This window comes from Mus musculus, chromosome X (assembly GCF_000001635.26).
Source record: "Mus musculus strain C57BL/6J chromosome X, GRCm38.p6 C57BL/6J".
In the NCBI taxonomy this organism is placed as follows: domain Eukaryota; kingdom Metazoa; phylum Chordata; class Mammalia; order Rodentia; family Muridae; genus Mus; species Mus musculus.
In genome coordinates, this window is record NC_000086.7 from 14,700,065 (window position 1) to 14,718,022 (window position 17,958).

The 17,958-nt window shown below is 38.3% G+C and overlaps 1 non-coding gene across 1 annotated transcript; it reads right to left on the reverse strand.

Annotated features, from left to right (window-relative positions):
- Positions 1-2,551: 2,551 nt before the first annotated feature.
- n-TPtgg3 lies at positions 2,552-2,623 on the reverse strand. Its single transcript has one exon. It is a non-coding gene; the product is annotated as a tRNA-Pro (tRNA).
- Between the last annotated feature and the right edge of the window lie 15,335 nt (positions 2,624-17,958).

Consider the following 17,958-nt stretch of genomic DNA (forward strand, 5'->3'; position numbering starts at 1 on the left):
TATATAATGCCAGAAGCTTCAATTTGGAGTACAGGGGCACGGGAGAAAACACATGATTGATTTTATCTATTTTTGCACCCTCTGAACTACAATGCTAGCCTGCCTGGCAAGATGTGCCCAACAGTACAATAGTGTCATGAGTATCGTGGGGTAACCAAAAGCTCTTATATTGGATTCAAAACCTATTCCATAGGAGTGAATATATGCTTACTATTGTAAATCCAGTTGATATCTTATGGCTAGTAAGGTTTGTAGGCCTAGGAGGGACTAGACTGCTGTTGTCTTCCTAAATTAACATTCCAACATAACTGCCTTCTGAATATTTGCTTACACCCATAGACAAAATCTACTTTCAGTGTTAATCCATAAATCATCTCATTGCAATGAACACCAGTGAGTGAAGAGATTTGTGGCTACTCCAAGTGCTGAGAGTAAGTGATTGGTGAGTGCTCAATCCTAAAGACATACACACTACTCCCTCTAAGGTTCAAGGACTATTATAGAAAAGGGAGAAGGAACAGAGCTGGAAAATAGGAGGAAAGGCTATAAAATGCTATTTTTCAGAGCATGATGTAACCATTGCGAGTGTAACCTCACAGAACCTAAGATTAACTACACTGGTCCTAGGACAAGATTGGGCAACTCAATAGTCATTATGGAACATGGATAGGCTCATCTCTCCTTGTTGAAATTTTGGCTACTGGTAATTATCTTCAGTTATGTCCCCAAAGGAAGTACACCAGGCTCCCATGAATAGTTAATTCTAAGCTCATAGTCATATGAATAGCCCAAGTCACACTCAGTGAATCATAAAACAAAATCTGAGAGGTGTGACCTTGGGCTAAAACTTTGTGGGGGAGAAGCAAGAATGACAGAAGTATGAGGAATTTAAGAGAAGGTAGAGAGAAGAGTAATGTGTGTGTGTGTGTGTGTGTGTGTGTGTGAGTATGTGTATTATGAAAGAAGAAATTTGTTCAATAAAGAACTCAACTAGGTTTGTCAATAAATAGAAAGAAAGATGTTAACATAAACATGAATGTAAACAAACTCTTTATGTTTACTCCTTGTCTTAATCCAGTGGCACCTGACAGGGCTTTGTAAAGAAAACTATACTAAAAACTATACTAAAGACTGATTAGAAGGGGAAATAGACCAACTTGTATATTGAAGAAATATGTTTAACATTATTTGAAAACAATTTTTATTGCCTATCCTGAAGATTAATTCAGGTGTGATATTGTGTTAGAATATTCAGTGACAAATGTTGAAGGGATCATAATGAAATTAGTTATTTGAAATATCCACTTTGACTAAAGCTTAAAAATTCTAAATTTAAAACCATAGTTCAGTGAACACTATCATCCAAACAAGAAGATTCTGGCTTCTAAGATGAAGGATAAAATTGCCTAGTGGTAGTAGTGGATGTTTAGCAGTGAGGTTTTACTCAAATTAGTCTGAAAAAAGATGTTTCCTTAACCAGCAAAATGTAGCCACCGATCTCCTAGGAAAGCTATGTTGCTTATATGAAACAGTATGGGAAGCATTCTTTTTTTTCTTTTTTAGTATTTTTATTAGGTATTTTCCTCATTTACATTTCCAATGCTATCCCAAAAGTCCCCCATACCCTCCTCCCCATTCCCCTACCCACACACTCCTACTTTTTGGCCATGGCGTTCCCCTGTTGGGAGCTATTAAGACAACACAGTTTTCCTGATTTCTGAATTGGGCCTCTCCCCACGAGAAGAAAAGGGGGTCAAAAGCGGGCCACCTACGCACCGCTCTGAGAACAACCACAGATTGTTCCAGCCCTAAGTCAGCCCCAGATGTCCTGACCACAAGATGTAACCTGATACCACCAAGTTCCTGCTTCCCCTTGTAGTTGCCAAAAGAAAAATTTCTGCTGCCCCATCCCTCCTGCTGAGAAGTACTTCCTCCTTTGCTTGTGCATTTCCGCTGCCCCATTCCTCCTGCATTTAAGACTTGAGCCTTTCTAAATACAGTGAGACCTTGATGCTAATCAGACTGCTTCCCTTGGTCTATCATTGCACTTGGTTCTCTTCTCTCCCTCCTCCCATTTGGTTCTTAGGAGAAGGTCCCCTTGAGACCCTCAAATAACTGGACCTGCTGGATGGGTCATTCCCCTGTACTGGGGCATATAAAGTTTGCATGACCAATGGGCCTCTCTTTCCAGTGATGACTGACTAGGCCATCTTTTGATACATATGCAGCTAGAGACAAGAGCTCCGGGGTACTGGTTAGTTCATATTGTTGTTCCACCTATAGGGTTGCAGTTCCCTTTAGCTCCTTAGGTACTTTCTCTAGCTCCTCCATTGGGGGTCCTGTGATCCATCCAATAGCTGACTGTGAGCATTCACTTCTGTGTTTGCTAGGCCCTGGCATAGTCTCACAAGAGACAGTTATATCAGGGTCCTTTCAGCAAAATCTTGCTAGTGTATGCAATGGTGTCAGCGTTTGGAGGCTGATTATGAGATGGATCCCTGAATATGGCAGTCTCTAGATGGTCCATCCTTTTGTCTCAGAAAAAGTAGCTGGGCTCACCTGGGATTTGAACCCAGGACCTCTCACACCCAAAGTGAGAATCATACCCCTAGACCAACGAGCCACTGGAAGCATTCTTGTATACTGCCTGGGTTAATTGTTCTTCAAACATACCAGCTCCTACTATCTTCCATGTGCTTTCTAAATTTGAACACTAGAATATTGTAGACAGAGTGGAGTTAAACATGCCAGAAAGGTAAGCTTTGTGAACTTTGGTTTTATGTATGCAAAAGGAGATTGTTGCAGCTTATAATTTAATGTACTGTAGATTGCATAACTTACTTTATTTTTAAAAATGATCTTCAAGCATAAAATCATCCCTGTGGTTCAAGGGTACTGAAAAAAATTTACAAAAAAATTATTTCAAGACTAATTCATGTGAATTAACCCCATATCTTATGAGATTAAAACATAAGTTTTTGTCAAGAAGTAATCTTAAAGTAAAAAGTATCCTTATATTTCACGTGAACAAATGTTTTCATTGTAACTGGAAAATTACCAGCAAAGAAAAATTCATACAATTATACTGCTGCCCTGGGAGTAGCTCTGTGCTAAAACTCATTGACTCCTACTTTTTTTTTTTAAACAATGTTTTATTAGATATTTTCTTCATTTACATTTCAAATGCTATCCCAAAAGTCTCCTGTACCCTCCCCTCCCGCCCTGGTGCCCATCCCACCCACTCCAGCTTCCTGGCCCTGGCATTCCCCTGTACTGGGGCATATAATCTTTGCAAGACCAAGGGCCTCTCCTCTCATTGATGGCCAACTAGGCCATCTTCTGCTACATATGCAGCTAGAGCCACGGTCTCTGGGGGGGGGGGTACTGATTAGTTCATATTGTTGTTCCACCTTAGGTTGTACCCCTTCAGTTCCTTGGGTACTTTCTCTAGCTCCTCCATTGAAGACCGTTTATTCCATCCAATAGATGACCATGAGCATCCACTTCTGTATTTGCCAGGCACTGGCATAGCCTCACAAGAGGCTTTATCAGGGTCATGTCAGAAAAATCTTGCTGACATATGCAATAGTATTTGTGTTTGGTGGCTGATTATGGTATGGATCCCGAGGTGGGGCAGTCTCTGGATGGTCCTTTCTTCTGTCTCAGCTCCAAACTTTGTTTCTGTAACTCCTTCCAGGGTATTTTGTTCCCCATTCTAAGGAGGGACGAAGTATCCACACTTTGTTCTTCCTTCTTCTTGAGTTTCATGTGTTTTTCAAATTGTATCTTGGGTATTCTAAGTTTCTGGGCTAATATCTTATTATCAGTGAGTACATATCATGTGAGTTCTTTTGTGATTGGGTTACCTCACTCAGGATGATATCCTCCAGATCCATCCATTTGCCTAAGAATTTCATAAATTCATTCTTTTTAATAGCTGAGTAGTATTCCATTGTGTAAATGTACCACATTTTCTGTATCCATCCCTCTCTTGAGGGATATATGGGTTCTTTCCAGCTTCTGGCTATTATAAATAAGGCTGCTATGAACATAGTGGAGCATGTGTCCTTATTACCAGTTGGAACATCTTCTGGGTTATATGCCCAGGAGAGGTATTGCTGGATCATCTGGTAGTACTATGTCTAATTTTCTGAGGAACTGCCAGACTGATTTCCAGAGTGGTTGTACAAGCTTGCAATCCCACCCACAATGGAGGAGTGTTCATCTTTCTCAACATCATCGCCAGCATCTCCTGTCACCTGAATTTTTGATCTTAGCCATTCTGACTGGTGTGAGATGGAATCTCAGGGTTGTTTTGATTTGTATATCCCTGATGATTAAGGATGTTGAACATTTTTTTTCAGGTGCTTCTCAGCCATTCATTATGAAGCAATTCCACTAAAATCAGTGACTAGACAAGGCTGCCCATTTTCTTCCTACCTATTCAATATAGTACTTGAAGTCCTGGCCAAAGCAATCAGACAAAAAAAAGGAGATCAAGGGGATACAAATTGCAAAGGAAGAAGTCAAAATATCACTATTTTCAGATGATATGATAACATATATAAGTGACCCTAAAAATAACACAAGAGAACTCCTAAACCTGATAAACAGCTTCAGTGCAGTAGCTGGATATAAAATTAACTCAAACAAATCAGTGGCCTTTCTCTACACAAAGGATAAACAGGCTGGGAAAGGAATTAGAGAAATAACACTTCACAATAGTCACAAATAATATAAAATACCTTGGTGTGACTCTTACTAAGGAAGTCAAAGATCTGTATGGTGAGAACTTCAAGTCTCGGAAGAAAGAAATCAAAGAAGATCTCAGAAGATGAAAAGATCTCTCATGCTCATGGATTGGCAGGATCAATATAGTAAAAATGGCTATCTTGCCAAAAGCATTCTACAGATTCAATGCAATCCCCATCAAAGTTCCAACTCAATTATTCACTGAGTTAGAAAGGGAAATTTGCAAATTCATCTGGAGTAACTAAAAACCCAGGATAGCAAAAATTATTCTCAACAATAATAGAACCTCTGGTGGAATCACCATGCCTGATCTCAAGCTGTACTACTGAGCAACTGTGGTAAAAACTGCATGGTACTGGTACAGTGATCAACAGGTAGATCAATGGAATAGAATTGAAGATCCAGAAATGAACCCACACACCTATGGTCATTTGATCTTGGACAAGGGAGCTAAATCCATCAAGTGGAAAAAAGACAGCATTTTCAACAAATGGTGCTGGCACAAACTGGTGGTTATTATGTAGAAGAATGTGAATTGATCCGTTCTTATCTCCTTGTACAAAGCTCAAGTGTAAGTGGATCAAGGAACTCCACATAAAACCAGAGACACTAAAACTTATAGAGGAGAAAGTTGGGAAAAGCCTCAAAGACATGGGCACAGGTGAAAAATTCCTAAACAGAACAGCAATGGCTTGTGCTTTAAGATCGAGAAATTAACAAATGGGACTTCATAAAATTGCACAGCTTTTGTCAGGCAAAAGACACTGTCAATAAAGGCCACCAACAGATTGGGAGAGGATTTTTACCAATCCTAAATTCCATAGGGTACTAATATCCAATATATACAAAGAACTCAAGAAGCTGGACTCCAGAAAATCAAATAACCCCATTATAAATGGGGCACAAAAGTCCTACTTTCTTTAGAAGTTTTGCTTCATTTTTTAGAAAAACTAAATTTGAATTAAAGTTGTGTCTTCTCTTTGTTCATTTTATGGTTGTTACTGTTCAATCTGATGTAAGTGTTATAAAGAGCCTGACTATTTGTTGTCATGGCCATTGGTGTTTTGAAGCATTTATTTATATTGTTTTATTGAGTCAGTGATGCTGTTGATTGTTAGGTGCCATTTTATGTATTATATGAGATATATTACATAATATATATTGCTTATTTTTTGTAATAGTGAAACCTGACATTTAATCTATGGCACAGATTTCTCTCATTACCTGGAGTTTCAACTGGGACTGTTTGAAAGAGCCTCTTTAGGTTTATGCAGATAGTATTTTTATCATCTGATGTCCACAGGCATACATAAAACAGGAGGTATGAATTAAATAAATTTATTAATGTACTCCTAAAACTATGTTCACTTAGAGTCATAATGTCCTTTTCTGTCGAATTGTGTGTTGGCTCAGAGTTATTGATGTTCTTTTTTTATTTGCATGCCACCTGGTGATTCAAATGTAAAAAAAAAAAAAAAGGAAAGGAAAATAGGTACATTGTGTTACCCTATTGTCTCCTGAATTCTCTTCTAATGTGTATTATGCATTCTGTTGTTGAAGGATTTTCCCTGTCCAATTACATTAGTTCAGAGGAGGCCTGTGATTGGACAGGGAAAGGTGGAGGAGCTAAGAGTTGCAGAAATACAGAGTGTCTCAGGAGGAAGAGGAAGGAGGCCGGCATGATGATTTCATAAGGTTAGAGTAATTGGTATAAAGTTTTTATTATTATTAATTGGCTCTGAAATTATTGTATTGGCATTGTAAATTATGATTTTATTGATGCATAAATTTGATTGGTTAACCAAATAAACAAAACAAAACAAAACAACAACAAAAACAGATGCCGAACCAATGTTTAGGCAAGAATTCACTAGAAATTTAAGATTATTAGTTTGAGAGTTAGAGTTTTATTTTATTTTATTTTTATTTTGTTAAGTGAGTAACTGGGTAGTGCTAAAAATGAGTCATGTGACACAAGTGGGGGGGGGGCGGAGGTAGTTGAAACAAAGAAACTTCTGGCAGCCCTGAGGTCCCCTGCTGAGGGAAATTATAGGCTGCTCTGAGTGTGAAAAAGAATGAAGTTGGCTGCTCTAGGCAGAGATCGGAACCATAAGATGGTGTAAGATTCCTTTACATGTCTTGCAGGATACTCATACTCTGTCTACCGTGGGCTCCACGGAAATATTGAGTTTCATATCCTGCTTGGCAAAATAGGAAAGGCCTAATTATAGGAACACACAGCATCTTAATTTACTTAATTTGTTTTAGATTGTTTTAATTTGAACTTTGATAGGGAATATTAGTCACTGACTCCAGAGTTGAGAATGCAGTGATAATCATTGCCTGCTTTGATCAGGTATTAATTATTAATGTTTGTGGATCCTGGTAGAGAGATCAACAGATAGATATTATACAGGTATAAATAAAATATGTCTGTGGCTCTAGGCAGAGAGTCGATAGTATAAGATTGCCTAACCAGCCACAGGATACTCATATTCTGTCTAACGTGGGCTTCACAGGAATATTGGGTTTTTACCCTGCTGGACAAAATAAAAAGGCCTAAGTATAGGCACATACAGTATTTTAGTTTATTTAATTTGTTTTAGATTGTTTTAATTCTCAAAATGGGTGTGACTTTGAGTTTTGTGGTTATATTATTCCTCTGGCAGAGAGGCCAAAAAGGTTTTTCTGGTCACTATATGCTGTTTTGGAAGAAAGGTTCTGACTTTGCATTTTTAGGAAAGGTGCTTGATACACCTTCTAAAGTAAGATGGACCAGATCCGATAGAGGTACACCCCCCCCCCAAAAAATTAGATTCCAGAGATGAAAATTTTGTTTTGAGATTTACATATTAAAGGATATACAGCCTTGGTGAGTCTCATCCTCAGACATGCTGAACTGACCCTGTTTGAACTCCTGATGTCCTGGACTTTCAGCTGGATCCAATGAAGACACAGACATCAGAGACTAATCAATCCTATTTTCCCTAACCTTCCCCCACCCTCCATAATATCTCAACACCCATATTCAGCTCGAAGAAGTTATGAGGAGTCATCAACCCAAGTTTCCTGGGCTTTGGGTCTGAAGGGGCTTTTTATAGGTTGTCTTTCTAGGGAATGTAGAAGTGGTCATATTGGAACAGGGAAGAATAGCTAGAATTGATTACATAGACATAATCTCATTTGGTAGAAATCGCTTTAATTGATCATAAGCTGAAGTCATAATTTCTTATTTTGATACAGAATTTATTTTGATTCAAAAATTAAGGTTTTCATTGGTACAATTTTTTTCTATTGATACTAAAAATTTGAAAATAAAGGGCTTAGACCCAGTCTTTCTATTACTGTTTTGATAAACTGATCTGAGATATTTAAGCCTGTGAGTTATGGGCCAAATAGCAAATTAATGGGTATGAGTATATTGTTAGGGTATTTTCAGGTATTTTAATTAGAAATAGCTGATAGTAGTTACCAGAAAACAGTCTAGATTACTTTATATAGATAGTTGGTTCTCAAAAACATCAGAAATCCACAGAATGTGACATTTAATGTTATTTATTCACTTGTTGTTGAGACTAGACTGCTCTTGACAGCTTTCCCTGTCTTGGATTCAAAGAAGAACTTGAGAATCTATGAGTTACTCCAGTGGTGGCAAGACAACCTCTGGGCAAGAATTGCCTGATTTCATCAACAGATATAATACTGTCCAAAAATAGGACACAATTACAGGTTATGACAGCTTACTTCTTCCAAGACAGAATAGGCTAGTCCTTAGTTTCCTGTCTCTCTAAAGTCTGTCAGATGATCCTGGGGCCAGAAGGCTGAAGACTGATGGTCCAATGTTTTGAAATAAGGGACTGTCCAGACAATCACTGATCTCTATAAATTGGCTAAGTTTTGGAAACTATATTTTGTGTTTCTTATATTTTCAGGTAATATTTGTTGTTCTTGGATTTCTGATGAGATTGAAAAGCTACAAAGTCTCCTAGCCAACCAAGGCTATTTACTTTGAGAGAACAGATTTGAGAGTATGGTTTTCAAATGACATAAAATGTAATGCCAGAACATAAGTCAGATATAAAATTATAAGTCTTTTTTTTTAAATATTTTATTAGGTATTTTCCTCATTTACATTTCCAATGCTATCCCAAAAGTTCCCCATACTCCCACACTCCCCTACCCACCCAGTCCCACTTCTTCCCCTGTACTGAGGCATATAAAGTTTGCACGAACAATGGGCCTCTCTTTCCACTGATGACCAACTAGGCCATCTTCTGGTACATATGCAGCTAGAGACACAAGCTCCGGGGGGTACTGGTTAGTTCATATTTTTGTTCCACCTATAGGGTTGCAGATCCCTTTAGCTCCTTGGGTACTTTCTCTAGCTCCTCCATTGGGGGTCCTGTGATCCATCCAATATCTGACTGTGAGCATCCACTTCTGTGTTTGCTAGGCCCCAGCATAGTCTCACAAGAGACAGCTATATCAGGGCCCTTTCAACAAAATCTTGCTTGTGTATGCAATGGTGTCAGCGTTTGGAGGCTGATTATGGGATGGATCCCAGGGTGTGGCAGCCTCTAGATGGTCCATCCTTTTGTCTTAGCTCCAAACTTTGTTTCTGTAACTCCTTCCATGGGTGTTTTATTCCCAATTCTAAGAAGGGGAAAAGTGACCACACTTTGGTCTTACTTCTTCATGAGTTTCATGTGTTTTGCAAATTGTATCTTATATCTTGGGTATTCCAAGTTTCTGGGCTAATATCTAATTATCAATGAGTATGAATTGTGTGAGTTCTTTTGTGATTGTGTTACCTCACTCAGGATGATGCCCTCCAGGTCCATCCATTTGCCTAGAAATTTCATAAATTCATTCTCTTTAATAGCTGAGTAGTAGTCCATTGTGTAAATGTACCAAATTTTCTGTATCCATTCCTCTGTTGAGGGGCATCTGGGTTCTTTCCAGCTTCTGCCTATTATAAATAAGGCTGCTATGAACATAGTGGAGCATGTGTCCTTCTTACCGGTTGGGACAACTTCTGGATATATGTCCAGGAGAGGTATTGCTGGATCCTTAGGTAGTACTATGTCCAATTTTCTGAGGAACCGCCAGATGATTTCCAGACTGGTTGTACAAGCTTGCAATCCCACCAACAATGGAGGAATGTTTCTCTTTCTCCACATCCTCGCCAGCATCTGCTGTCACCTGAATTTTTGATCTTAGCCATTCTGACTGGTGTGAGATGGAATCTCAGGGTTGTTTAGATTGGCATTTCCCTGATGATTAAGGATGTTGAACATTTTTTTTTCAGGTGCTTCTCAGCCATTCCTCAGGAGAGAATTCTTTGTTTAGATCTGAGCCCCATTTTTTAATGGGATTATTTGATTTTCTGTAGTCCACCTTCTTGAGTTCTTTATATATATTGGATATTAGTCCCCTATCTGATTTGGAGTAGGGAAAGATCCTTTCCGAATCTTTTGGTGGCCTTTTTGTCTTATTCACAGTGTCTTTTGCCCTACAGAATCTTTGCAATTTTATGAGGCCCCATTTGTCAATTCTCGATCTTACAGCACAAGCCATTGCTGTTCTATTCAGGAATTTTTCCCCTGTACCCACGTCCTCGAGGCTTTCCCCCACTTTCTCCTCTATAAGTTTCAGTGTCTCTGATTTTATGTGGAGTTCCTTAATCCACTTAGATTTGACCTTAGTTCAAGGAGATAGTAATGGATCAATTTGCATTCTTCTACATGGTAACTGCCATTTGTGCCAGCACCATTTGTTGAAAATGCTGTCTTTTTCCTACTGGATGGTTTTTGCTCCCTTGTCAAAGATCAAGTGACCATAGGTGTGTGGGTTCACTTCTGGGTCTTCAATTGTATTCCATTGGTCTACTTGTCTGTCGCTATACCAGTACCATGCAGTTTTTATCACAATTGCTCTGTAGTAAAGCTTTAGGTCAGGCATGGTGATTCCACCGGAGGTTCTATTATCCTTGAGAATAGTTTTTGCTATCCTAGGTTTTTTGTTATTCCAGATGAATTTACAGATTGCTCTTTCTAATTCATTGAAGAATTGAGTTGGAATTTTGATGGGGATTGCAAGATAGCCATTTTTACTATATTTATCCTGCCAATCCGTGAGCATGGGGGATCTTTCTATCTTCTGAGATCATCTTTAATTTCTTTCTTCATAGACTTGAAGTTCTTACCATACAGATCTTTCACTTCCTTAGTTAGAGTCACACCAACGTATTTTATATTATTTGTGACTAATGAGAACGGTGTTGTTTCCCTAATTTCTTTCTCAGCCTGTTTATTCTTTGTGTAGTGAAAGGCCATTGACTTGTTTGAGTTAATTTTATATCCAGCTACTTCACCGAAGCTGTTTATCAGGTTTAGGTGTTCTCTGGTTGAATTTTTAGGGTCACTTATATATACTATCATATCATCTGCAAAAAGTGATATTTTGACTTCTTCCTTTCCAATTTGTTTCCCCTTCATCTCCTTTTGTTGTCAAATTGCTCTGGCTAATACTTCAAGTACTATGTTGAAAAGGTAGGGAGAAAGTGGGCAGCCTTTGTCTAGTCCCTGATTTTAGTGGGATTGCTTCCAGCTTCTTACCATTTACTTTGATGTTGGCTACTGGTTTGTTGTAGATTGCTTTTATCATATTTAGGTATGGGCCTTGAATTCCTGATCTTTCCAAGACTTTTATCATGAATGGGTGTTGGATTTTGTCAAATGCTTTCTCAGTATTTAAGGAGATGATCATGTGTTTCTTTGTCTTAGAGTTTGCTTACATAATGGATTATCTTGATGGATTTCCATATATTAAACCATCCCTGCATCCATGGAATAAAACCTACTTGGTCAGGATGGATGATTGTTTTAATATGTCCTTGGATTTGGTTAGCAAGAATTTTATTGAGTATTTTTGCATCGATATTCATAAGGAAAATTGGTCTGAATTTCTCTATCTTGTCGGGTCTTTCTGTGGTTTAGGTATCAGAGTAATTGTGGCTTCATAGAATGAATTGGGTAGAGTACCTTCTGCTTCTATTTTGTGGAATAGTTTGTGCAGAACTGGAATTAGATCTTCTTTGAAAGTCTGATAGAACTCTGCACTAAATCTGTCTTGTCCTGGGCTTTTTTTTTTTTTTTTTTTTTTTTGATGGGAGACCATTAATGACTGCTTCTATTTCTTTTGGGGATATGGGACTGTTTAGATCATTAACTTGATCCTGATTTAACTTTGGTAACTGGTATCTGTCTAGAAATTTGTCCATTTCATTCAGGTTTTCCAGTTTTGTTGAGGATAGCCTTTTGTAGAAGGATCTGATGGTGTTTTGGATTTCTTCAGGATCTGTTGTTATGTCTCCCTTTTCATTTCTGATTTTGTTAATTAGGATGCTGTCCCTGTGCCCTCTAGTAAGTCTGGCTAAGGGTTTATCTATCTTGGTGATTTTCTCAAAGAACCAGCTCCTCCTTTGATTGACTGTTTGAATAGTTCTTCTTGTTTCCACTTGGTTGATTTCGCCCCTGAGTTTGATTATTTCCTGCCCTCTACTCCTCTTGGGTGAATTTGCTTCCTTTTGCTATCGAGCTTTTAGGTGTGTTGTCAAACTGCTAGTGTGTGCTCTCTCTAGTTTCTTTTTGTAAGCACTCAGAGCTATGAGTTTCTCTCTTAGAAATGCTTTCATTGTATCCAATATGTTTGGGTATGTTCTGGCTTAATTTTCATTAAACTCTAAAAGGTCTTTAATTTCTTTATTTATTCCTTCCTTGACCAAGGTATCATTGAGAAGAGTGTTGTTCAGTTTCCACGTGAATGTTGGCTTTCATTTATTTATGTTGTTGTTGAAGATCAGCCTTAGTCCATGGTGATCTGATAGGATGCATAGGACAATTTTAATATTTTTGTATCTGTTGAGGCCTATTTTGTGACCAATTATATGGTCAGTTTTGGAGAAGATACCATGTGGTGCTGAGAAGAAGTTATATCCTTTTGTTTTAGGATAAAATGTTCTGTAGATATCTATTAAATCTGTTTGTTTCATAACTTCTGTTAGTTTCACTTTGTCCGTGTTTAGTTTCTGTTTCTACGATCTGTCGATTGATGAAAGTGGTGTGTAAAGTCTCCCACTATTATTGTGTGAGGTGCAATGTGTGCTTTGAGCTTTACTAAAGTTTCATTAATGAATGTGTCTGCCCTTGCATTTGGAGCATAGATATTTAGAATTGAGAGTTCCTTTTGGAGGATTTTAACTTTGATGTGTATGAAGTGTCCCTCCTTGTTTTTTTGTTTGTTTGTTTGTTTTTGATAACTTTGGGTTGGAAGTCGATTTTATTCGATATTAGAATGGTTACTCCAGCTTGTTTCTTCAGACCAGTTGCTTGGAAAATTTTTTTTCCAGCATTTCACTCTGAGGTAGTGTCTGTCTTTTTCCCTGAGATGGGTTTCCTGTAAGCAGTCAAATGTTGGGTCCTGTTCGTGTAGCCAATCTGTTAGTCTATGTCTTTTTATTGTGGAATTGAGTCCATTGATATTAAGAGATATTAAGGAAAAGTAATTGTTTCTTCCTCTTATTTTTGTTGTTAGAGTTGCCATTCTGTTCTTGTGTCTGTCTTCCTTTGGGTTTGTTGAACGATTACTTTTTTGCTTTTTCTAGGGCGTGGTTTCTGTCCTTGTATTGTTTTTTTCTGTTATTATCTTTGAAGGGCTGGATTCGTGGAAAGATATTGTGTGAATTTGGTTTTGTCGTGGAATACTTTGGTTTTCTATGGAATTTTCTGCACCTGAGATTCTCTCTTCCATCTCTTTTATTCTGTTGCTGATGCTTGCATCTATGTTTCCAGATTTCTTTCCTAGGCTTTCTATTTCCAGCGTTGCCTCACTTTGGGTTTTCTTTATTGTGTCTCCTTCCCTTTTTAGGTCTAGTATGGTTTTGTTCATTTCCATCACGTGTTTGGTTGTGTTTTCCTCTTTTTCTTTAAGGACTTCTACCTGTTTGGTTGTGTTTTCGTGTTTTTCTTTAAGGACTTGTAACACTTTAGCAGTGTTCTCCTGTATTTCTTTAAGTGAGTTATTAAAGTCCTTCTTCATGTCCTCTACTATCATCATGAGATATGCTTTTAAATCCGGGTCTAACTTTTCTGGTCTGTTGGGGTGCCCAGGCCTGGTTGAGGTGGGAGTGCTGCGTTCTGATGATGGTGAGTGGTCTTGGTTTCTGTTGGTAAGATTCTTACATTGCCTTTCGCCATCTGGTAATCTCTGGAGTTAGTTGTTATAGTTGTCTCTGATTAGATCTTGTTCCTCTGGTGATTATGTTAGTTTCTATCAGCAGACCTGGGAGACTAGCTCTGTCCTGAGTTTTAGTGTTCAGAGCACTTTCTGCAGGCAAGCTCTTCTCTTGCAGGTAAGGTGCACAGATATCTGGCATTCGAACCTGCCTCTTGGCAGAAGTTGTGTTCGACTCACTAGAGGTCCTAAGATGGATTCGAGACTCCTCTAGGGACCTTGGGGGTATCTGTTGACTCTGTGCCCAAGGCGACCAGGTGCTGGCACCGACTGGAAGGGACTTGTGACCCTTGTCAGGCCAGGTTTTCTACTTCCCTAATTAATGCTTTCTCAGGTCCTGTGCTATTGGATTGGAACAGAAGTTGTGTTCCACTCATCAGAGGTCCTCAGATCCCATGGGGAGTCCTCTGGGGACCTTGTGGGTGTCCGCAGACTCCGTGCCCAAGGTGACCCGGTGCTGACCAGAAGGCGTGCTGGCACTGACTAGAAGGCTGCCGAGATGAGAGCACCTGGCAGGAGCCCTGCGGTCTGGTGGGCCGGAGAGTTGGCGGGTTGAGAGAAGCAGGAACATGGAGAGTTGGCGGGCTAGGTTTTTTTTTTTTTTTTTTTTTTTTTTTATTGTCCACAGCATTCTGTAAGTTTTGATTTTGTCATAAAATGTCCATACAGTATTTTATGGTATAGACTTAAATTCCTCCATCAAATAGCTCTCAAATGGTTTTCTGCTTGAAGCATCAAAGGATTATAATTGTCTGGTCACATTACGAGGAAAACAACCAAACTGTCCTATAGTCACACAATAGCAACTAAATCATGTATGCTGCCAGTTCCCCATTGCTACACAACTCTGTTCAATTTCCTGATCCTCTGTACATCTCCCTCATCTCCTCCCACACCAGAGACTGCCCCCTTTTCCCCTCTCCCCTCCTTTCTTCCTCCTAATTTCCTCCTGTGATTATTTTGTTCTCCTTTTTAAGTAGGACTGATGCATTGGTCTTTCTTCTTTTTGACCTTCATATGATCTGTAAGTTGTATCATGGGTATTCTGAGCTTTCTTCCTAATATCCACATATCAGTAAGTACATACCATGTATGTTCTTTTGCGACTGGGTAACCTCACTTAGGGTGATATTTTCTTGTTCCATCCATTTGCCTGTGAATTTCATGAATTCATTGTTTTTAATTGCTGAGTAGTATTCCATTGTGTAAATGTACCAGATTTTCTGTATCCATTCCTCTTTTGAGGGACATCTGGGTTATTTATAGCTTCTGGCTATTATAACTAAGGTTACTATGAACACAGTGGAGCATGTGTCCTTGTTATATGTTGGGATGAAGTATTGTATTGTTAATACTAGATTTTAAATATCTGAGTGATATGGAACACATCTTTTTCTGTGGCTTTGTAGCATAGGCTCAAAAGGATTCTGTACACAAAAGCATTGGTAAAGGGTTTCCAGGTTCTGCAGCTTTGATTTCCACTGAGGGACAGGCAGGGAACAATTTACTGTAGTAAAAGAACTGGGAATTGACTAAGGTGACAGATTTTAATTTAAGTCCTTCAAACAAAATGAATTACATAAAAACTTCCAGCAAACCTGAATCAGGCAAAAGAAACATGTCAAAAACAGCGAAGTGGGAACAAAACTTTTTGTTTATCAGAAGCTTCGTCTCTGGCCAATTCTTTCTTTCTTTTTTTTTTCTTTTCCATTTTTTATTAGGTATTTATCTCATTTACATTTCCAATGCTATACCAAAAGTCCCCCGTAGCCACCCACCCCCACTCCCCTACCCACCCACTCCCCCTTTTTGGCCCTGGCGTTACCCTGTACTGGGGCATATAAAGTTTGCAAGTCCAATGGGCCTCTCTTTGCAGTGATGGCTGACTAGGCCATCTTTTGATATATATGCAGCTAGAGTCAAGAGCTCCAGGGTACTGGTTAGTTCATAATGTTGTTCCACCTATAGAGTTGCAGATCCCTTTAGCTCCTTGGGTACTTTCTCTAGCTCCTCCATTGGGAGCCCTGTGGTCCATTCAATAGCTGACTGTGAGCATCCACTTCTGTGTTTGCTAGGCCCCGGCATAGTCTCACAAAAGACAGCTATATCTGGGTCCTTTCAATAAAATCTTGCTAGTGTATCTGGCCAATTCTATATCATTGAGAGTGTCTTCCTCCTCCTCTTCCTCCTCATCCTCCTCATCCCCTCATCCTACTCCTTCTCTTCCTAGTCCTTCTAATTATCTTTCTCCTCCTCTTCTTATTCTTCTCCTCTTTTCTTGTTTTCCTCATTATGCATTTTGCTTATCGTCCAGTATTATTACTTAGTAAATTTTTTTTATATGTTTGGAAATCTATTATTTGAAAGGAAAAACCCACACTAGTCACATGAAATTATATTCATGCCTTAAGGTCTCTTATTTTTGGTACTACCTAAGTGAGTTATGTTGCTTTTGTCTACCATTTTGGGCACATAACCCACCAAATATGTTATATTAGTAGAATGATAGTTTATATTCAGTATTAAAATTATTCTAGATCCCCTTGTTAAATCTTTACCATTTAGCAAATACTGAGCACCTTCAATGAAATCTCTAATTTAATAAGCCCAAGTTCTATTTATTGTCTGATGACACCCAAATTTCTCTTGTCAAGACTTCTTTGGGTTCCAGACTTGTATATCCATCTATCTACGTATATTTCTACTTGCATATTCCATGAAGGTGAGTATACTCAACATTGAACTTATGAGATTGTGTTTATGGTCATAGCCCACTGTCTCCCAACAGAGAAGAGTAAATGCAACCCATTTCTGTTCTAGACTTTTCCATTTCACTAAATGCCACCTTCATCAGTGCAGAAATATGGATGATGTCTCCTTTTTCACAAGGCAGTTCATTATCTATCACTGAGATCTATCCATTTTACCTCTTAACATCCAGTAGCTCCATTTATTTTCTTCTATTTCCTCCTTTTCCCATTGTTCTAGACTCAAACTTCTATTTTTTTTTTTTTCGAAAACTGCTATACAAGTTCATGTACTACTCTCTGAAGATGAGTATAGATTCTCCTCTTTCATCCTATAGCCAGGAAGGGCACACATTTGGTCATTCATTATTTTTTTTTCTTATTTTAAGACCTAGGAAATTGCATAGCAACAGTAATCAGTCTACATTGGTGCTGAATATAAAAATGAATTACTCTATTTCCTTAAAATATTACAGACCAGCATTATTGACATAGACTAACATGTGTCAAAGTACTCCAGTGTCATGTGTCTCATATTAGTGTTCCACCTAAGCTCCTTCTTTATGTATTTTAAGCAGACTAACCTTATTCAAAATTATGAAGCAAACCCTTTTTTCTTCTGACCATAGGATCTATACAAGATCCTTTTGTCCTGAGTGTGTAGTCTATTCTAGCTTATAAACTCCTAAAATGTCTTTTAACTTAAAGGCCACATATTACTTCAAGAGTTCTCTGTGCTGTCCCAGGCTTAATTTCCCTAAGATGCCCATCCTCATGTTTTCTGCTTTTAAGACTATTTTCTTCATTTGAAATTATATATTTGTGAACTGGTTACTCCCTGTCTCCTTACTCTTATAAGAACAGGGGAGTGTCTACTTTATTACTTGTGCCTTGCATCATTCTTCATCAATGACTTTTGTTTTCATTATAATCAAGTCTATGATCATTTCATAAAATTTATAAATGTCAGTGCAAATAAAATCACTCTTTGGTTTCAGCTACAGCATCTTCTACCTTTCCCATTAATTTTCCTTATAACTGTTTTAAAAGGTGTGTGTGTTTAAATTGGATTATTTGTCATGTTAGGGGAAGCAGTAATAGAATCTTTTATTTAGAATTCAAGTTGCAAACAGACTGACTCCCTATTTCTATGTTTATGGAGTTA